This window comes from Leptonychotes weddellii, chromosome 2 (genome assembly GCF_054177405.1).
Source record: "Leptonychotes weddellii isolate Sample4059 chromosome 2, ASM5417740v2, whole genome shotgun sequence".
NCBI classification, from domain to species: Eukaryota; Metazoa; Chordata; class Mammalia; order Carnivora; family Phocidae; genus Leptonychotes; species Leptonychotes weddellii.
The window spans coordinates 89,115,500-89,137,862 of NC_138370.1; the positions used below are offsets into that span (position 1 = coordinate 89,115,500).

The 22,363-nt window shown below is 41.0% G+C and overlaps 1 protein-coding gene and 1 long non-coding RNA gene across 4 annotated transcripts in view; one reads left to right on the forward strand and one right to left on the reverse strand.

Moving 5' to 3' along the window:
- The window catches only part of LOC115943400 (uncharacterized), a 438,133-nt gene that overhangs the window by 127,616 nt on the left and 288,154 nt on the right, over positions 1-22,363 (forward strand). The window lies entirely within an intron of this gene.
- The window catches only part of SYNPO2 (synaptopodin 2), a 148,932-nt gene that overhangs the window by 55,021 nt on the left and 71,548 nt on the right, over positions 1-22,363 (reverse strand). The gene's annotated exons all lie outside the window — the stretch shown is intronic.

A 22,363-nucleotide genomic window follows, 5' to 3' on the forward strand; every position in this document is an offset into this window, starting at 1 on the left:
TTCACATTGCATAACTTTCTGGAGTCATTTTCCTTTTCTGTAGAGTTACAATGGTAAGATGTACTTAACACATCATTGTGAAGAATAGAGAAAACACATGTAAAACACCTAAACATGGAGGCATTATAAAAATGAGTATTTTAAAAATAAAAACGGAACAGTAATAGCACTGCTAGGATATTTAAACCACAATCTAATTTTTTCTATTCTTAGGTGCATCAGTATTAAGTAAACGAAATCTAGAAGCAGCAATTCTGGGTGCATATTAGGTATTTTAATAAGTGAAGGAAGTAAAATAAAAAATAACTAAAGCCACATTATCTTTAAATCAAAGTGAAATCCTAAAGAATGAAAATTATTCAATTTCTCTTTGATGTTATTTGTGTGAGACATTCTATGTTACAAGAGAAAGTGTATTTTATTATGGCCTTTGAAGAAAATTATTAGGCCTTAGTTCTTGGTCTGTTCTGCCGTTACTAAGTTGTTCTGTGAAATCAACTTTTTCTCATGTCCATTTGGATATCTATAATCAACTCATTATAGATGTTACTTATTTGTAATTCACCTAGAACAATGACAGGATAATGAGATATCTAAGGAAGACTTGGTGTTGGTATAATTCAGCAAAACTGCAGTAGTTTTATTGAGTGAGACATAGAACACATTTGCAATACACATGAATGGACAACAGCAATCCACTGGAATTTTTTGGCCCTGTCAGAGATGTTGATAGGGGAAGTTGTTGGAAGCTTTAGGGGGCAATATCAATAGCTCACTGAGTAACATTCTGTTTCCTGGTTCCCCTGATCCAGCCAGGGCATTTATTTAATGGCTACATGAGATGGAAAAAGGAAGAACATGTTACAACATTAAGCCTGAAATAGAATGTCGAACAATGTAGAGGTAAAATTACTGGCCCAAATCCCTCTCAGCAAAGGACCAGACTCCCTGCCACCCAAAGTGATTTGGATTAATTCTCAATCCAGCCTACTTACAGACTAGATAGAGAGTAGAAATGGCCACATGTGCCTTTTATCACCTCTCAAACCTGAGATGGGCCAGTGATGCTCCCCATAGATACCTTTGGGGCTACCAATGCTAATTGAAAATCAGGGTCAAGTTTACGGACTATTTTTAAAACCATATGAAATCAGGGGCGCCTGGGTGGCTCAGTTGTTAAGCATCTGCCTTCGGCTCAGGGCATGATCCCAGGGTCCCGGGATCGAGCCCCGCATCAGGCTCCTTGCTCCACGTGGAAGCCTGCTTCTCCCTCTCCCTCTCCCCCAGCTTGTGTTCCCTCCCCCTGCTTGTGCTCTCTCTGTGTCAAATAAATAAATAAAATCTTAAAAAAAAAAAAATGAAATCTAAGAAAGGAAGAAGGCCAAAATTTTTTTCAGATCTTATCCATGAGAGTTTGGTTCAGATACTAATTCCATCCAGGTAGTCTGTGATAGTTGAATTCTGATTTTCAGTACCCAGGATGACTGTGTGTTAACCTACAGGACACTGGGCATAGATAATCCAGTTTGAGTTGGCATTTTTAAACAGGTAGTTGAACTTACTTTACTATCTTTGGTTCATAAAAAAAAAGTAAGCTGGCCAAAAAGAGCAAACTGGGTTTGTGCACACATGGTTATGGTTTCCACTGTGACTGTTAGAAAATTAAATACTTGTAAGTGTCAATAAAGGCAGCCTGTAGCACAAAAATATTCTTTTTGCCTTGTGGTTTTAGGAAGGGGTATAGGGTTGGGGGCCATGGGGTAGAAGTAAATAATCATCATAACATATAAAAGGATTTCAGATTGTGAAAATGAAGGCCATTTATGCTGAGGGTAGAGGTTTTTGAATGTACATCGACTGGAAGGGGAAAAGAAAAAGATTTCTTTCACAGAGTCACATACTTGTCTGCAGAATTTTTTTTTTTAAGATTTTATTTATTTATTTGACAGAGAGAGAGCACAAGCAGGGGGATGGGCAGGCAGAGGGAGAGGGAGAAGCAGGCTTCCCACTGAGTGGAGAGCCCAATGCGGGGCTCGATCCCAGGACCCTGGGATCATGACCTGAGCTGAAGGCAGAAGCTTAACCGACTGAGTCACCCAGGTGCCCTCGTCTGCAGAATTTCTACTTTTAATTCAATGGAAGTCCAAGGAAAACCGAACATTGTCAGAGGCACAATGTCAAGCTAAGATTGCCAAATAGTCGGTCATGCTGGAGGGGCTGGCTTAGCCCTGTTCCTCTAAATTTCATTAAGGGCTATAGAATTATGTAGTAAATGGTGGTAGTGATGTGAAATATAGCTCAGCAACCACAACGGCAGCAAACTGTGCACAGCATGGTACACAGGGATGATGTAAGGTCACTGAACCAAGTTCCGCACCAGCCAGCAGTTGTTAAACAAGACACTTCTGGACGCCTATTTGGCATTCAGTAAATACTTGTTGATTAACTGATTGACTTACTGATTGACAAAATGGCCACTGGGAGTGCCAAGTTGGATGACAGGGCTTTTGACATTAACTCTATTAATATGTCAGAGGCTTAAGCAAGTCTCAACATTTTCCTGCCTCAGGATCCCCATGCCTACAACACAGAGATAATCACTTGCCCACAGCAGTTACAGGAAAAAAGAGAAGAGTGAAAAAAGACGAGATTATTGTTGAAGTCTGAGGCACTCAGTCGGGAGGTGCCAGCACCAGCTTCTGCAAGGAATCAGAGCTTGACGGCTCAGCTGTCACCCTTCCGAAAGGATAGACAGAGGGCAAGCCCTGTTCCAGAAGCAAGAGACACAGCCAGGTACATGGAGCAGGCTGGGCCACAGGGTGGAAGGACTGGCAGAAGCTGAGAAACACTGAGCACAGGAGCAGGATTGCACTGAAGAAACCTCAGGGATTCTCTCTGCTCAAACCTCCCCCCTAAACCCTGGTATAGCCTTCAAAGGCAAAGGCTTTCAAAACTGAAGGTGCATAAAGATCACCTGAGATGCCTGCTTAAATTACAGATTGCCAAATCCCACTCCCAGAAACTCCGGAACCAGCAGGTCTTAGTTGGAGCCCAGCAATTTACATTTTAGTGAGCTCTCCAGGTGCTCCTGAAGCAGGTGGTCTAGGACCAGAATTGCAAAAGCACTGACCGCAGAGGGAATCATCAACTTTTGTATTTCCTGATGGCAATGACAAACACCAGGAGAGACAGACACAGAGGGCCCCCTAGCCAAACAGTCTTAATTTTGGTGGTGTCCGGGGCCAGGGACATTCAGAAACCATTTACTGAGAACCTATCATGTGAAGAGCATTGAACGAAGGGGTGCAAAATATACAAAGATAAGAACAGTCACGTGCATAGGGCTGGCTCTGATAGAATCAAGTGCGGAGGCCCGGAAACCTACAGAAGAGAAGGAGTGGTTTTACATGCTGGGGTCCGGGAAAGCACTTTGGAATTGGTGACATCTGAGGTGAAACTGGAAGGAAGGAAAGACTGCATCTGGTCTGAAGCAAGGCACCGCAGGCAGACGGGATGGTTTAAGCAAGGGCATGGAAGCCTCGGAATCCTGAGCAATGGCACGTGACCGGCCTGTGCAGTGGAGACAGCAGAGAGAAAGCAGACTAGAAGGGTGGGTGTGGTCAGACCTAAGGAAGCTTTCAACGATGGGATGAAGTCTGATTTGGTTTTGAAGTCAACACATGTAGGATTTTGAGAAGAACTGAAAAAAAAAAATGTTTTGTTTATTTTTCTAAACTTAATTGGCAATACTTAATGTTTAACTTAAACATTATTTTTGTTTTATTTTTTTAAAGTAGGCTCCACGCCTGGCGTGGAGCCCAACGTGGGGTTTGAACTCACAACCCTGAGATCAAGACCTGAGCCGAGACCAAAGAGTCGGTGGCCTAACCAACTGAGCCACCACCCAAGCTCCCCTAAACATTATTAATAGCTGATATATTCATGGGGCACAGAATTTTAAAGGAACAAGAGGTATATAAGTGTAAATTTCCCCTCCCTCCCATCCTTGTCCCCCAGCCATTTATTTTAGAAGCAACTAATATTACCACTTTCTTTTGTACTGGAGAGACTGTTTGGGAAACTAGCTAATGGCCAAATACTGACTGGGCTGGAACAAGGAAGAGCGAGATGAATGACAGAGACACTAGTTTGGTGATGGTTTCAAAAGTCCAGGTGACAAAGGCCTGAAGTGGAGCACTGTCACTGTGAATACAAGGGAGATTTCTGCAAAAGCGTTTCCTAAGCCCTTATGGCCCATGTCCAAACAATTTACAAATGGCATAGAAGGAGCTGAGGATGACTGGAATTTGTCTTGAGACTTGAGGGATAGTAAAATGGGAGAATGAGTTTGGGACAGACAGATGGGGAGGGAGGCTGTGCAGCAAAGTGAGATACAGGACATAAAAGTGGACATGACAAATATCCCATCGGAAGGTGAGGTACATAGCTTGGAAGGGAAATGCATACTGGGGCGTCAAGGGCAAGGACGTGGTAGTTAAAGCTGTAGGAGGAGACAAGCTCAGGAAAAGAGGACACACCACATGGAGGGGATGAGTACTGAAAAATCCCTACATGTAAGGGGGAAGGAGAAGAAGTGGGGCCAACAGAGACTGAGGAGAAAAGGTCAGAGAGCGAGTATGTGTGTTTTCGAATCCAAGGGAAGAAAGAATTTCAAAGAGAGAAGCAGGGGCCCGGGAGCGGGGGCAGAATTTGTCAGTGTTGCCACCATGGTGATAGGCGTGTGATGTCGTAAAGAGAAGAGCTGAGAAGAAATCACTGACCACCTGGTGATGAGCAGATTACTAATGAGCTTTAAAGGGTGGTTTGCGAAGAGTGGGAGCAGCGTGGAATAATGCAAGGGAGAGTGTCAAGGGAGGCGAGGACGTGGTCTGCCACGAAGGGAGGGAGAAAGGATCAGAGCTGGAAAGGTGAATAAGGTGGAGAAGGAACTTTTTCCTCAAGTGTGGGAGAAAAGAGTGGAGTTAGGGAGATATTTGATGGAACAAGATCCTGGAAGAGACTGAAGGAGAAAAACTGAAGTGAAGGGAAGAAAGCCAGGGAGTTCACACCTAATTACCTTGGCCATCTCAGCAAAGGAGCTGAGGCCTCCTCCATGCTCAAGGGAGAAAGAGTTTGTTTTTGGAGAATTGCCAAAAAATACAGAAAGGAATTTGATAGCATTGGACTTGAGATGAAAGAAGGGATTTTCAAGAGGCACTGAAGGTCCAACTGAGCTTGGACTAAAGAAGCTCCTCATATGAGTTGCTTCCAGATCTTTCCTTCAATTACTCGCCACAATCACAACCTTGAAAACAAACAAACAAACAAAAAACATGCATTGAGTTAAGACTTTGGCTTCTTCAGATAATCTGGGGAATGTATTCAAGAATTATCATATTCTTTCTACAGCCTACACAGAGGAGAGGAAAGAATGTAGAGTGCCTTCCAGACAGCTTTCTGGGAGTCAGTCATCTGTCTCTTATTTAGGTAGCTTATGCAGTGATACGTGGAAAGAGAACATAAATATCTCAGGCTGATCAAGTGCAATTTGTTAATTAACAGCATGTGAAAACTACCAAAAGGTATCTACAGACAATATATCAGAGAGGGTTGGAGACGAATGGAGCTAGTATAGCTCCCTATGATTTGGGCCAATGTAGACGTTTCCCTACAAATCACTACTAGTGATTCTCCAAGGACAGAGTGCAATGCCTCTCTACTTTTCTTTCCCCCTAAACCTCCTCTTTTTATCTTCTCTTGCTCATCCTGGATTTACTCTCAAAATATAGAATAAAGGCAGAGAGGCAGCTTTCCTGCTTAGCTTAAAAGAGGTAGTAACAGGAACACGTTAGTTGTGAAAAACCGTGTCCCCGGGAGGAACATAAACACCTGCAAACATATCCAGGATTTTGTTCCCAGGTCAATTGTGGGGCATATTTTATTTTTTTTTTAGATTATTTATTTATTTGACAGAGAGAGAGAGAGCACAAGCAGGGGAAGCGGCAGGCAGAGGGAAAGGGAGAAGCAGATTCCCTGCCGAGCAGGGAGCCTTATGAGGAGCTCTGTCCCAGGACCCTGAGATCATGACCTGAGCTGACGGGAGACGCTCAACCAACTGAGCCACCCAGGCACCCCTGTGGGGTATATTTTAGTTTAGCCTTTTTTTTTTTTTTACTGTCTGGGACCCCTTTTTTTTCTGAGAGCACTTGGTTTTATGTATTTTATTTTATTTTTTAACTAAAAAAATGTTTTAAGTTTTTATCTTAATTCCAGTTAGTTAACATAGTGTTATATTAGTTTCAGGTGTACAGTATAGGGATTCAACATTTCCATACAACACCCGGTGCTCATCACAAGTGCCCTCCTTAATCCCCATCACCTATTTCATCCATCCCCCCACCTCCCCACTGGTAACCATCTGTTTGTTCTCTGTAATTAAGAGTCTGTTTCTTGATTTGCCTCTCTCTTATTTTTTTCCCTTTGCTTGTTTGTTTCTTAAATTCCACATAGGAGTGAAACCATATGGTATTTGTCTTTCTCTAATTTATTTCACTTAGCATTACACTCTAGCTCCATCCATGTAGCTGCAAATGGCAAGATTTCATTCTTTTTTAATGGCTGAATAATATTCCACTATCGATCTATCTATACCGCTTCTTCTTTAGCCACTCATCAGTCAGTGGACACTTGGGCTGCTTCCACATCTTGGCTATTGTAGATATTGCTGCTAGAAACATAGGGGTGCATGTGTGCTTTGAATTAGTGTTTTGTATTCTTTGGGTAAATACCCAGTAGTGCGACTGCTGGATCTTAAGGTAGTTCAATTTTTAACTTTTTGAGGAAGTTTTCCACAGTGTCTGTACTAGTTTGCATTCCCACCAACAGGAGAGCACTCAGTTTTAAATCTCTTTCTCATATGAATGGTTTATATTGTGCCTGCCTCAAGTAACTATGTTATATAAGAAAATGATGTAGGTACATTTAAAATTAGACATGTATTCCTTCATCCTTAAATTTGAAATGACTTCCAGGGAGTGTTTTCTCGTTATTTACGGTTTATTCCCTGAATTACAGCAATATGTATATGAAAGTCACAGTGCATATTTCCTCCTATTGCTACATATCAGTTGGTCAAAAAATATGCTCCTAAGGCTATGCTGCCCTCAAGTGGTCTAATTAGAGAATAATCAACTAGTTTTTTTCTGGATGGAAATTTTTTTTTTCAAGATTTTTTTTTAATTTATTTATTCATTTGAGACAGAGAGAGAGAGAGAGCATGAGCAGGGGGAGGTGCAGAGGGAGAGGGAGAAACAGGCTCTCTGCTGAGCAGGGAGCCCGATGTGGGACTCGATCCCAGGACCCTGGGATCATGACCTGAGCCGAAGGCAGACGCTTAACCCTCTGAGCCACCCAGGCACCCATCTGGATGGAAATTCTAATCTAACCAGTTTTGATTTAAGCATTAGCTCCTAACAAAGAAAGAAAGAAAAAAAAAAAAGGATGGGATGGGATGAGGTGGGGTAGGGTAGGGAAGGGTAGGATAGGGTAGGATAGAATAGGAAGGAAGGAAGGAAGGAAGGAAGGAAGGAAGGAAGGAAGGAAGGAAGGGAGAAAGAAAGATAATTATGTGCCAAGTCTGAGAGGCATGAAAGAAAAGAGATTTTAGGTCTCAATATTCCTCTAAAAGGTATAGGAGTAAAAAGTACAATAACAACAGCCACAAGCTTGTTTTGGTTAATGATAGAGTAATTGGCTGCATGCATGTGGCCATGGGGATGCGGCTGTGGGATATAAGTTGAATTGGCTCCTTAGGTCTTTGGGGCCAATCCTCAGCTGCTCTAGAGCAACCCCCTCATCAGGACTCATGACATCATCTTCCACAACTAGGGACTTAGAGTTGTTTGGAAACAATGCACTCAGGGAAAACTCTTGCTCTTGTGGCCAAGACCTCAAAAGGGAGGTCAGTAATTATTGTGATTACATTAATCACAAGGAATGTAGAGGATGGTATTGATGTCGATGGTCTCTAATGTGGGGCTCTGTGCTAATTGGCCACCATCAAGGCCCTCTAATATGTGGTTAGCTTCCCAGGTTGCTGATGGAGAAAGGAGACCACCCATTAAAGTGACCAGTAGACTCAGGGTTTGCTGAGCTGCTCTGGGCTGAGCTTATGAAGGAGGTCGGTTGCAAGGCTTTAGGCTACTCAGCTAGAAAGCCCATCATGGAACAGGTGGGCCAGCTAAAAGTGCACAATGTCCTGTCCCTTGTGATTTGTCACACAGTTTCTGGTACTTTGGGGATTTCAGTGAATTGCGAATCTCCTTCAGTAGTAAAAGATTTGTAACAAGGAAAACACGAGTTCTCATACACTGCTCTTGGGCACAGAGATGAATTGCACTAGTCCAATGAGTAGAAACGAACTCTACTTAGCAGTTATCTGTGGGGAAAGCCCTGGAAAGCACTCTGTACTTGGTAAGTTGGGATCTCCTCTGCCACAAACTCGTTTATATGACCATGAGTGAGTCACTTAACCTTTCTGGGCTGTTTCTTCATCTGCAAACTGTGATACTTAGTTCAGATTAGTGGTTTACGGACTGGTGTGTGCAGAGGTGTGCCTCACGGGCTATCACCAGCACAGGGTCCCTTCTTCCCCGCCCCCTTCACCCAGCCAGGCCCGCTTGATCCGTTTTATAAATCAGACTTGGAAAACCAGTGGATTAGGTGGTCTATACATCTTTCCTTTCCAGCGACACTATAACGTGATAGGAAAAGATGCTCGAAATGGTGATGGTGACACTTATTGATGAAGTTCTTTTTCTTTTTTAGTGCAGCTTTAAAAAAATTATTGAAGTATAATTTACATACAGTGTTATATTAGTTTCAAGTGCACAATATAATGATTCAACACTTCTATACATTTCTCAGTGCTCATCATAACAAGTGTACTCTTTTTCAGTAACCTCTACACCCAACATGGGGCTCAAACTCATGACCCCGAGATCAAGAGTCAAATGCTCTTCTGACTGAGCCAGCCAGATGCCCCATGGCAAGTACTCTTAATCCCCCTTATCTATTTCACTCATCCCCTCACCCACCTCCCCTCTGGCAACCACCAGTTTGTTCTCTATATTTAAAGGTCTGGGTTTTTTTTCTTTTTTTGTTTATTTGTTTTGTTTCCTAAATTTCGCACTTGAGTGAAATCATATGGTATTTGTCCTTCTCTAACTGACTTATTTCACTTAGCATAATCCCCTCTAGTCCATCCATGTTGTTGCAAATGGCAAGATTTTAATCGTTTTTATGGCTGAGTAATATTCCATTGTATATATACACTACATCTTCTCTATCCATTCATCTATCAATGGCCACTTAGGTTACTCCCATATCTTGGCTATTGTAAATAATGCTGCAATAAACATAAAGGTGCATATATCTTTTCAAATTAGTGTTTTATTTTCTTTGGTAAATACCCAGTAGGAATCATGGAACACTACATCAAAAACTAATGATGTAATGTATGGTGATTAACATAACATAATAAAATTAAATTTAAAAAAAGGAATTACTGATTCAGATAGTAATTCTATTTTTAATTTTTTGAGGAACCTCCATACTGTTTTCCACAGTGGCTGCAGCAATTTGCATTCTGCTGACAGCTCACATGGGTTCCTTTTTCTCCACATCCTCACCAACATTTGTTATTTATTGTGTCTTTTTTAATCTTAAGTGAAATCACATATGGCTCTAAATCCAAACACTTTCCCGTAAAATGAGCCCAATCTGACTCTGGAATGATTCCCATGTATGTGCTGGAAGAGAAGAGAAAAAAGAAGGAGTATGAACCACCATGGTCCCACAGCTCCCTGGAGGACGCAGGCCAAGGAAGGAACTAAGTAGAACTTACCAAGCAAACACCAGACAGTTCTAGGAGTGTGGGTATGTGTGTTATACTCTGCCAGGAAAGCCAGCCAGAAAATGGTCATGACTGAGGAATGGTCTGGAAAAAGTATGAGGAAAATAGGCAGAACAACATCTCTTTTCACTGTGTGAAAATACATATTATAAGGTCTTATATATTGCAAAGAAAAATATACTAAAAAGAGTTGAAAAGTCAAAATTTCTAGAAAATAGAGGAAAAGGTTCTACTACACTGTACATGGGGATATGTATCATTATTAGTAGTGGCCACCATTAATAAAATTAATATGATTTATTTTCATCTAGGAAATTCTCCTCTTATTTAAAAACAGGATACAAAATTAAATGTGTACAACTTCATTTCTCAAACACGAAGAGTGTTTTTTCCTCTGTAGTGTTTAAGTCAGGATGATATAAGTATGGATGAGTGATAGCTGGGCTCCAGTCTCCTCTCTTGACAACGTGGGATATAGATTAAGCAACAGACAAGGAACTCAGTCCATAAACAGAACAAGATAATATAAATTACCCTGCTTCCTGGTGACAAGAATGATGTGTAGCCAAAATTTCCCTGCAAATGACTTGTCATGCTTTTCTTACAAAAAAAAAAAATTGAGTATTAGACTCAACTCCTTTGTGTTTTACTTCCCTTTCTATTATGCTAGTGAAAATGTTAAATTTTATTTTAGATGTAACTAGACAATGGAAGAAAATGACTATCTAGAATTCCAAAAACTGAACAAAATGGTAACAAGAGACACTCATTGAATCAATCACCAACTGCAGGTTGAGTGCTCAGTATGAAGTCAACTTTGGGCTAAATTTGGGGGGAACCATGTGAGAGAAGAGACTCGGCTTAATCCTAGAGAGGCTTGAAATTTGGTTAAACAAATCTGGCTAAAGTACAAGAGGCAACTAAAAATCAACAAATTATAATATTGTAGGCTATTGACATTACCAAGGAATTCATCCAGAGAACTTAAAAATCCCCAATCCTCAAATTCCAAAATAGGATATAATTCTCCCCACAAAATGTTCAGGCAACAACAAATTGGTATCATCAAAATTATGTTGGACTATTATGGAGGACAACTTGCAGGGTTCACTCACTTGGCTCATTTTGCAGAACTTCTGTGGAAGTTATATCTTTGCAACATTACAAATGGCAATGCCATGAACCTCAGGGTTTACTTGAAAGAAGTCAAAACTGGGATTGCTAATATTATACATGGTCAAGTAATTAGCAAAATGCCAGTCCAAAAGGGGTCAAAAGAATGGAGAAATTTCAAGAACAGAGTTGATGCTTCACAGAAGAGGTGCAGTTGTGTTGAGAATGAGTCATGTTCAGGATTGGTAGAGATAAGAGGATGGGGGAATGAGGAGGGGAGAAAGAAGAGGGAGGAAGGAAGGCATCCCAGTGAGGAGTCAGGCCATGCCTGATTTCCTGCCTCTGGACTCTTCTCCACCATCAGTGGAATGGCAGGTTCCCACCCACAGGCTTAACACCACCTCAGCCTCGAGGGTCAATCCCTTTCTCGGGCAGGAGAGATTTCAGGAGTCTGGCAAAGGGCAGCAAGCCCATTATGAAATGGCAGGTGCCATAGCAGCCACTTTATTTAATCATCATACCAAATCTATAAAGTATTAATTATTTTCCTCATTATTATATATGAAGAACTCAAGGCTCACAAAAATTGAGGACATTGTACACGATCATACAGTCAGTGGCAAGAGGATATAATTCAAGTCCAAAGGTGTTTATGATGGTAGATTCCCTCTCAGCCTCTGGAACACAAATTCTCAGTGCTGCGTTTTTTGGGGCACAGGACTGGGTCACTTGATCTTGGTTGGCGCTGACTGGGTGACCTAGTTTTCACAAGCTTCTATATTGTTCTAGGGAACAAATCCTGTAACCATATTTCTGCTTGTCTAACCCTTTGTGATTTAATCCTGCCTTTGATGATCCCAGCTCTTCTAGGATGGGAGTCTTTTCTTGCCTTGTCATATCTCCTCGTCCTCCCAGGGATGAAAGTCCTACTCCTGGATTTCACCAAGAAATTACTGGACTCTACTACCATAAGTAGATATTCCAGATGCTGTTTGTCTGTATGTATGCCTAGATGTCTCAGAATGGCTGTCCTGGATCCTTCATCTCTGTCGGTCATCCCTATACTAGTCCATTCCCACTCTTGAAGTCTGGCTTTTTCTCAGAGGAACTGCTTGCCCGGACCGTCCCAAATTTTCTGTTCCCATACTTGTCCCAAGCCCTATTCTATTTGTTAGACTTGTCTTCTCTCTAGTACTAGTACTAGCTAGATTTGGGAATCTGTCTCCCAAATTATTTATCGTTCCATGTGCAGGTCTTTGTCCAGCTCCTTTAACCATGAAACTGGACTGTGTGTGACTCGTAATGTAAGCATGGCAGAACAGGGGTGGGGAAAAGCATAGTGTGTTCTGGAGAGGTGCACACCTGACCTAACAAGGGTGGGAGGGTGTGTGTGACAGGTCATTGAAAGTAAAGATGGATCAGTGGGGTGGAACCACATTAAAAACTGTTTTAAATGCCAGGGTGAGATACTGGATATGACCCAGTAGCAATGAGCAATTATTATTGGTTCTTAAGCCCCCTAGAGAGATTAGTCAGTGTGCAAGATGGACTAAAGAGAAGACTGAAGACAGAGAAATGAGGAAACCATTAAAGTTGTGCCAACAGGAAGTGATGAGAGCCTGGATTAGAGTTTATCTGTTATAACCCACAGGAAAGAGATAAGAGACACAATTTGAAGCAAAAACTATAGACTCAGGAAGGGACCAGATTTATAGGGGAGTGGAAATCAAGAATGACTGCAAATTTGTAATCATGGTGGTGTTACTGGTAGAGGCAAGGGAATCTCAGAAGCGGGATCAAATATTGGGAAATAAAAATAAAACCCAAGCTCTCTTTCCAATATGTTTCATTAATAACACCGATTATACATGAGAGCATTGCTAGCAGGTATTCAAGCAGAGGGTTGTGTTAAAATCAGTTGAATTGTTGAAATTAGACTAGAAGCAAATGAGAGATCAGGCTAAACACATCAATTTGGGAATGGAAGTCATAAATGTGGATCAGGGAACCGTAAGGGAATTAAAACCTAATTTGTCAAAAATCCCACAGTTTTACACAATATTCTGGGTCTGGGCCTCTTCTAGGCTGGTGGCCAAGAACAGGCAAAGGAGTTACAGATGGACTGAATATGCATAAATAAGAAAATCTGTTGTCTAATGTGGCTCTAAAAAAAATCCACTCTCTACCTACACATGATATTTCTAGTGCATGAGAACTCATGGTATCATGCCTGTGTGAACACTTCTTATCTCCTCCCACTGAGAAAAGCTGCACCTGCCCCTCAAGCACTGATTCCCTTTGGGTGCTAAAATGTACTCTCCCACGAGAGGTGTCCACATGCCTCTTTTCTTAGCTCAAATGCAATAATTATTTGAGTTTAACCCTTAGCTGTGCTTATTTCTTATTCTTCATTCTCCTTTCCAAATTCCTATCATCTGACCATGATAAGCAAGTCATTGACTGTTAGTGTCCTCACCTGTAAAACGGAAACATTAAGAACCAAGTTCCTTTTTGGTGAAGAAAGGAATCTTAAAACAAGTCAATACAGAATGGACACTTTTAACAAGATGTTCTGAGGGACTGCGGATTGCTCATTTTGGTATGATTCTTTTAGCTTGTATGTTCAGAGACTACTGACTGGTGTAGCCCATATAACTTTTATGTAACTTCAGAACCAAATGAGGCTTCTTTTAGTTCTGATCCTGATTAAAATAAAAAATTAAAGGAAGAGAGAAAAAAAATGTGGATCTTTATGGTGGGTTCTTTTGTGGGGAGGGAACTTTTTGGATATGAACTGGCATTTGCCCAGTAATATTCTGAGTTCAGTAAATAACTCAGCACACATGGATTGAATTTCCAATGAAAAACATGAAGCTTACAAAGTAAATGGAAAGTACTTGGCAGGACGCATATTTCCATTTGATGAAGGGAAATCTGGGGGGTAGTTGGCCAAACCTGACAGGCTCAGGGATTAACCCATCCTCACTCATCACCATAACAGAAAATGCCAGTTATCACGGCACTGGGCTGTGGCTTTCTCAAAGAAATCGACACTCTCCTGAAAGGAAGCTGGCTTCCGTGGGAGCTGTGGTGTGTGTGCTTGTGTACAAATTTAGTGCACAGGTATGCCTTACAAGTGAATCAGTCAGTGAAGAAATGAAGACCTCATATAATATATAAACCACTTTCTAAAATGGAGGAAAAAATCTGATATCTGATGTGTATACTATGATTCTCTGCTTTAAGATAGGACTCTGAATATAGGTCTCTTTCCTCATTACGATTAACATTGTTAGCACAGTAAGAGAATGAGACCCTTTTGGTGATTTATCCAAAGTAACACAGCTAATAAATGATACAACAGTAATGCAAACCCGTGGCTGTTTCATTCCAAAGTTCACATTTTTCCACTGCATTTGCCACCTGCAAAAAAAGATGGGGTGAGTGGGGAGATAAAGCAGGAGGTTGGTGGGTACAGCCAGCTTATAAAATATATATTGCTGATTCTATATCTAATTCATTTCCCACATTCAGAGGAAAGGCACGAAAATTAGTAAGCACTCACCCTGTGATGAAAAATCAACTCAGCCTCAGACAGACTGTAGCAGTTTGCCCAAGGTCACAGAGCTAGCACAGGGCAGAACCGTGATTCAAACCCAGAGACGTGCAACTTTAACTCTTAGGTAATAGGCAAAACATTTTCACCTATGACACCCCTTTAAAGCCAATGACAATCCTAGGAGAAGAGTGTTGGCAATGATAGAAAGAAACTGGAGTCAGCACCTAAGAGACAGATTTGCTAGGCTTCCTTGTGGGTTACTTCGGACAAATAAGCTCCTGCATTTTGGAAGGAGGGGGAGGTGGAAAGAAAAATATATATAAAATATTTTATTTTCCCAAATGGGAAACATAATGGTACAGATTTTGCTTGCAGGCTCGGATTTCCTTTTGTATGTATGGTAAATATTATTCTGTCTTCTTTCTTTCTTTTATGTTCTGATGAGGGTCTCCATGAGAAGAAGTTAGGCTAACTCCTACATCAGAGTTTCTACAGAGATTAAATAGAGTTCTACATGTCAACCCGCAGTGGTGTTCAGGACAATGAAGATCACCAGGACTGCCTAGGGAGATCTACCCCTGTGGAATAATTCAGTGTTGGGGAGACCATTATTTCCCTTTTCTTACTTTCTCCACAAAGGGGAAATTCCATTCCTCCCACAGATGGGACAATATACTTCTAGATGTCTCCTGTCACTTCTCCCATGGGAGGAGTAGCTAATTTGATTAGTGGAGAGCCTGAACACCATTGAACCAGGATTTTTCCAAATACTATGGTTATTGAATGGAAAAGTTTGTGATGGCCAATCCTTTTACTGTCTTATACTGGCTGTGCTTGTGGGCAGTGGGCTCAGTTGTGCTTCAAAATCCAGCCTGGGTGGCTCAGTCGTTAAGCGTCTGCCTTCGGCTCAGGTCATGATCCCAGCATCCTGGTATCGAGCCCCGCATCGGGCTCCCTGCTCAGCGGGGAGCCTGCTTCTCCCTCTGCCTGCAGCTCCCCCTGCTTGTGCTTACCCACGCTCTCTCTCTGACAAATAAATAAATAAATAACCTTTAAAAAAAAATAAAAAAAATTAAATTCACTCCTTTAAAAAAAAAACAAAAACAAAAACCAAAATCCAGAAAGCAATTAAACTTTCCCCAGGTAGGCCCAGGTAGGCTTCTGTTCTCCTTACCAGTTTTCTCGTCTATGAATGGGTGAAGCAGGTTGGCCTGTCACCAGAGGCCAAATAACCTTAATAAATGTTAATTCCCAAGTTCTGGTTTAGCCTCAGGTCCAAGTCCCATTGTCAAGTCCACCTTTACTGTGAGTAAAATTGATAATTTGAAGTTAAAACCTGAAAGGAAGGTGGATATGTATTGCTCTAAGCCTAGATCATTTGGGACCTTTGAGGCAGGCATTTCACGGCTCTGCTGTCTTAAAAATGTTGGCATAGCATAATCATCAGCAGGATCTGGCTTCCCATTCTTTTTTTTTTTTTTTTTAATTTTATTTATTTATTTGAGGAAGAGAGAGAGAAAGCACGAGCAGGGGGAGGAGCAGAGGGAGAAGCCGACTCCCCACTGAGGAGGGAGCCTGATTTGGCGCTCAATCCCAGGACCCCGAGATCATGACCCAAGTCCAAGGCAGACACAACCGACTGAGCCACCCAGGCGCCCCTGGCTTCCCATTCTTAAGAGTCATGGGTTTGTTCTGCTTTTCTCTTTGTTTTCTGTATAAAAGGCACATAATAAATATCTGTTGATTGACTTGAGTAAGTTGCTAAACAGCAACTGGCATTTAAGTTAATCCTACTTGAGCCACAACAGCTGGCCTAAGGAACTGAGCAAATCTCTGAAATCAAACAATATCTTCACATCAGAGAACAACATGTTGTATTTTCAGATGAAGGGGGGAGAGAAAGAGGAAAAGGTGCTGAGGGGACCTCTTGCTGGTACCAAAAGTGCTCTGTCCGAAAGCCACTCGAGCTTTCTATCACCTCTGAAAGCAGCTGGGCAGGTCCAAAGAGGCAGATGGTCATGGGGGTCAAAACAAATGAAAAGATTTCCTGTACTCTGGAATTTATATTGACATTGCTCTGAGAAAAAAAAAGCAGGAGTAACCTTTATGATTGACCGGTTCATTCATGTATTGACAAGGAGTTATAAAGTACCTACAATTATGGGTAGTTTTCTCTACACATGCAAATGCTTCTGGGAAAAAAAGGGAACCTGTAGGAAGACTGATGTGGTCACAGGTCAAACCATACTCTCCAAGTCAAGTTTACCAATAATAAAGCTGATTTTTTTTTAGCTCCATCTGTCTAACACTGGTCTATTTCTTAATTGGTTGTGAAATTAAAAGAGGAAGAAGAGGATGATTAATTATTGCCCCCTAAAAATTTTACAACATGCTTATTGAATGAAAAACAATTTATGGAACTTTTTCTTAAAATATTTCTTAGTGTGGACAGGTTTCCATCAAACACATTTTTGGTAAGTGCTGATGGATAGTAGTTGGATGTTACACTCCCTGTGTTCCTGGGATGCAACTAGCTGAAGAACCATATTGACCACAGGATGGAGGAGACTAAAAGAAGTTGTCCAAATAGAAGGCTACTCTGCTTGCTCATGGAGGTGACCACTGGAGACAGGTTGGGCTTGGCTAAGGTTCTCAAGAAGAAGCTTAAGGTTTCCATTCAGGGCTCATATATATGAAAGGATGATCAAAGGTCCCAGTTGCACACCATACAGTATGACTTCAATGACTTAATCCTGGAAAACTTTTGAAGCAAGTATAACTAAATGCCTGCCTTAACCATAACAAAATGAAAAACTTTATCAAAGCATTTAACTTTGAGCAATCACTTCCCATGCATTCCTTATATGGTATTTGAGGACTTCAAGCAAAGCCCTTTATGTATTCCTTGTGTTTTCAAAACATACTCTTGGTAACCAAATAAACTAACTTGCTAAAGAGGTTTATTGACGTCTAGCCAGTTAAATGTCAGAATCATCCACCAAAAAATACCCACTTTGGTTCTGGAGTGTTGGATCAATAGCTCTCTGTTTTGGCAGTAATTGGATATAACAGAACCAGTTTTCTATTACTATCCCTTCAGAATTATAAAAATAAAATAAGGTTATCTGCCCTTGGAAGTATATTTATCTTTCTATTGTTTACAAACACATTTGTGATTGGAGAGGAAATGGGGTGTTTAGGGTATATACTGACATTTTGTCCAGGGAAGGTATCAAGTTATTAAAAGGTATATATATAAAAAACAGAGAGAGAGAGAGATTTGCAAAACCCATTCCTGTTTTTCTTAGTGAGCACTGCGGAGTACTACAAGCAAATTAGTCACTAGTAACTGTGCCATACATCCTGATCAAGAACAATCAGACTACTGGGGCTCTTGATTGGCACAAATGGGAGCACTATCTTTGGAAAATTCTTTTTTCCCTCCCCCCCCCGAAATTTCTCCAAAAGACATGTTTATTTATATTTTACACCCATTAAATTGTGAGCATCTTAGGTCAGAAATGCAGTTTACATTCATCTATAAGTTTGTTCCTGATACATAACAGACATTTGACACATTGTTGTTAAGTGAATAAAATCTGTTGATAATTTATAATTCAGGAGTAAAATAGATTTCAGGTAAAGCTTTTGCTAGGTCAATAATGAATACAAATAACAAGCATATCGCCAGGAAGGCTCATGAGTATGTTATTAATTTTCACTATTATTATTAAATAGAAGCCCTAGAGAATAGACTGACATGGCACTTAATGTTGTTAATTAAAAGTAGATGAAGATATAATTGAAACTATGAAAATACTCAAACTTTTCCTTATGCTAAGCACCCAATATTTAAATGCAAATAATAGAACATTCCCACAAAGCAATTCTATTAAGCTTCATTCCACTTTTTAAAGAAGCAAGGTTCTCATCTAAGGTGTTTTATTGCCATTTCTATTAATTTTTCATATTTTAAAAAATAACAGGTATTGGGATGCCTGGCTTGCTCAGTCAGTGGAGCATGTGATGCTTGATCTCAGGGTTGTGGGTTCAAGCCCTATTTGGGTGTAGAGATTACTTAAAAATAAAAATCTTAAAAAAAAGATAACAGGTATTAAAAACCTTTATAATCACCTTCTAAATACACAGCTATTTCCATATATATTAGTGATCTTGTAGAAAGAACACCCAGAACTTAATAAAACCCCAGAAAATCCTGACTCACAAGAACAGAGTGCTTATTTGGTTTTGGGTCACTGGCTGCTTCATTATTGAGATTTTCCAAGTCAGATAGTGTTACATGTGGAATATGCCAGTAAGCATTAATAACAACGACCATAAAGGAAAAGTAGGCCTTCCCCAATCAGATGTAAGACTAAGCTCTCCAAATTCAGTGTTCTCTTTAATGCAGCAGAGGGCAGTGAAAGCACTGTTAATTGATCATATAAACCTTTTATTACAATCTGGAGAGAAATATTGTATTTCCTTATAATTGCATTTTCCATTTTAAACACCATACATGAAAGTGGTTTGAAAGACAATACAGTTTTAGTCTCAGATGTATTTTTGAAGCCATATAGAACGTTCACAAAGTGCAATGAAATACCTATCTAGCACTTCAGGGATTCACAGTTCACTTGAGTATAACAGAAAAATGTTTTAGAGGATAATACTACACTGTGACCTTGGTCTAAAATTTACCTACATGGTGTAGGAGACACTAAAACTGTGGAAACCTATCAGACAGAGTGCTGTGCTTATATTAGCAGAGAATTTAAGAGCTTCAAGGGGTCCTTACGGTCAACTAATGATCATGGAAAAGTTACTAGATTCTCTCAACTAGAGGAGGCTAAGGTATAATCAGAACAGAGGTCTTCTTTCTCCTCTTACTTTAAAGTTTTTATTTTGCCACACCATATTTCATAATATTTAACAGTTAGACTTAGGACTTCTGATGTGCTTCTTTCTCAGGGTTCAAAGGTCTTAGGAAACCTCACTTGAAAAATGCAGTAGAGGGCACCTGGGTGGCTCAGTTGTTAAGCGTCTGCCTTCGGCTCAGGTCATGATCCCAGGGTCCTGGGATCGAGCCCCGCGTCTGGCTCCCTGCTCGGCGGGGGGCCTGCTTCTCCCTCTCCCGCTCCCCCTGCTTGTGTGCCCTCTCTCGCTGTGTCTCTCTGTCAAATAAATAAATAAAATCTTAAAAAAAAAAAAAAAAAAAGGAAAGAAAAATGCAGTAGAGGGGCGCCTGGGTGGCTCAGTCGGTTAAGTGGCTCAGGTCATGATTCCGGGATCCTGGGATCAAGTCCCTCATTGGGCTCCCTGCTCAGTGGCGAGCCTGCTTCTCCCTCTCCCTCTTTCTACCACTCTGCCTACTTGTGTGTGCTCTCTCTCTCTCTCTCTCTGTGTGTCAAATAAATAAATAAAATCTTTAAAACAAAGAAAACAAAAATGCAATAGTGTTCACACTCTCTGTAAAAGTTCTCAAGAGGTGAGGAGATGTTAATGTTACACATTTTAATCAATATTTATTTCACAATTTTCAAAAATAAGACCTTGTCACTCCCTGACCCCAACCCCAACCCCAACTAAGAGGCAGACACTGTTCTTTTCACCTCAGCTAATGCATGCATATCTGGTTCCCTTCTTGGCATGCCCCGGCACTGTATCATGGTTAGAAATTTTACTAAATGGGACTGGACCTGGCTACGGATGCTTTCTTAGCTGTAACCTTCCAAGCCTGGGCTTCGGTTTGGAAGATCTACCACTCGCTTTCCCTACCGAGTTAGGTATGTCAACATCAGGGGAAAGGGTTAAATGGCTAATGGTAAAATAACAACCTCTGGGAGAGAAGACATCTCAGAGAAGCCAGGACACTGCTGTATCAGTTACAATGAAACATTTTGCCTCTGGACTTCGTTGATCTGTCTGGAGTACATGATGTCTGATTGGCGTTCCCAAGTTCTGGGGCTGCCAGTGACATTCCCCTGACCCTGCAGGAGTTCTTCCTTATTTAAAGAACACACACTAAGCATCTGGCCCAGGACCTCTTACTTTCATTTTCGCTAGTTGGCTTCTCTGCCTGCTTGCTCTAAGTCTGTAGTCTTTCAGCGAGTCAAGGGCCAGGCTGAAATCCCAGAGCAAATTCCTCCAAAGCCAAACAAGGAAATGTTCAACGAGTCTTTGGAAACCAATAACTGAGAGCACCAGGTTATCTTATTTGGAAGTTAATATATTGGATGTTGTACATTTTTCACCAAAATTAGACATTTTCTGGATTAGCTATGCATCTTCATTATATCACGATCTTTAACAAAGGTTAAAGGTGCATGAATAGATCTATGTTTCAAGTAGACGCTACATTTTTTTTAGAGTTTAAAGGTTTTTCAAAGCCAGGTCAAGGGGAGTACCACTATCGTGGCCCCAGTTTTTATCTACAAACTTTGGTTAAAATGTTGTGTATCTTATGATTTTTGAGGAGATGGCTAATACCTAAGGGAATTATCCTGAGGTGTGCCAAAAACATAAGGAAAACATGGAGCCTTTTGCAGAGAAGCTACCAGGTACTATTCTGTATCTGTTTTCCCCACATGGCGAAGAGTTCTCTAGAAATGACCATGGATGGGGGCTTCTCCATTGTGCCTTCGGTTGGGCTGGCCAGAAAAGCCACAGAGCCTCCTGCCAAGGGCCAAGTACAGCTATGTTGTCTTGTGTGGTGACATGTTGCCACCCAGCAAGGATTAGGCTCTGGGCATGACCTACTGGTTTGGAAACCTGAAACCAGGATTTTCAGAATCCTGAACTCTTTGGCATACCCCAAACAACAAAGGGGAGCTATTTGTTTAGAAAGCCCAGTCTCGGGGCCGTTCAGAAATCAGAGGTCAATCATAGAGTTATCAGGAAGCACAATGCATACCTCCTTGACCTGGCTTCTCTGCAAGGGTTTGTTCCCATGGGGCAGGAGAGAGAGGGAGGAGAGAGAAAGGAAGAAAGCAGGGAAAGAAAAGAAAACAGGCGGTATAGAGTGGGAGTTAAAATGGGCTTTAAGTTAAAACCCACTCACTAGCTGAGTTCAACCACCTAAGCCTCTGTTTTCCGAAACATTAAATGGGACTGATGATGTGTAAGTCATAGGGTTGTTGTAAGAATTCATGGAGTTAATCTCTATAAACTACTTAGTGCAGTGCCTGGAACATGTCAAGTATGCCCAATAAAGGTTAACCATTATTACTGTTACTTTTAAGTAATTGGATAAGAAGAACGGAAAAGATGTACCGATTGTGATGCACAGTTCCTTAAACACTGCCATTTTATCAGCTAATCATTCAGAGCCTTGTGAGGGAAGACCTACAATTTGAGTATATCCATGGATTTAGGTACTAGAAGAACCTCATCGATCTATTCAAACTACATTTATAGAATCTGCACAACCTGGGACAAAGTGGATTACCTTTCGTTTAGGCAGCACCCCAGTAGAGGGGACCTTTCCCTTCTCAAAGCCTGTACCCTGACCATGGGTTGCATCATCCCAGAAGAAGTGGCAGGGTTTTGTTTTGCTTTGTTTTGTTTTTCAGTTTTGCATAAATGTTCCATATAAACTAACAACAGCCCTGGGACCCAATTCCAAATCTCACGGCTCTTTTTTTTTTTTTATTCTTATGTTAATCCCCATACATTACATCATTAGTTTTAGATGAAGTGTTCCATGATTCATTGTTTGTGCATAACACCCAGTGCTCCATGCAGAATGTGCCCTCTTTAATACCCACCACCAGGCTAAC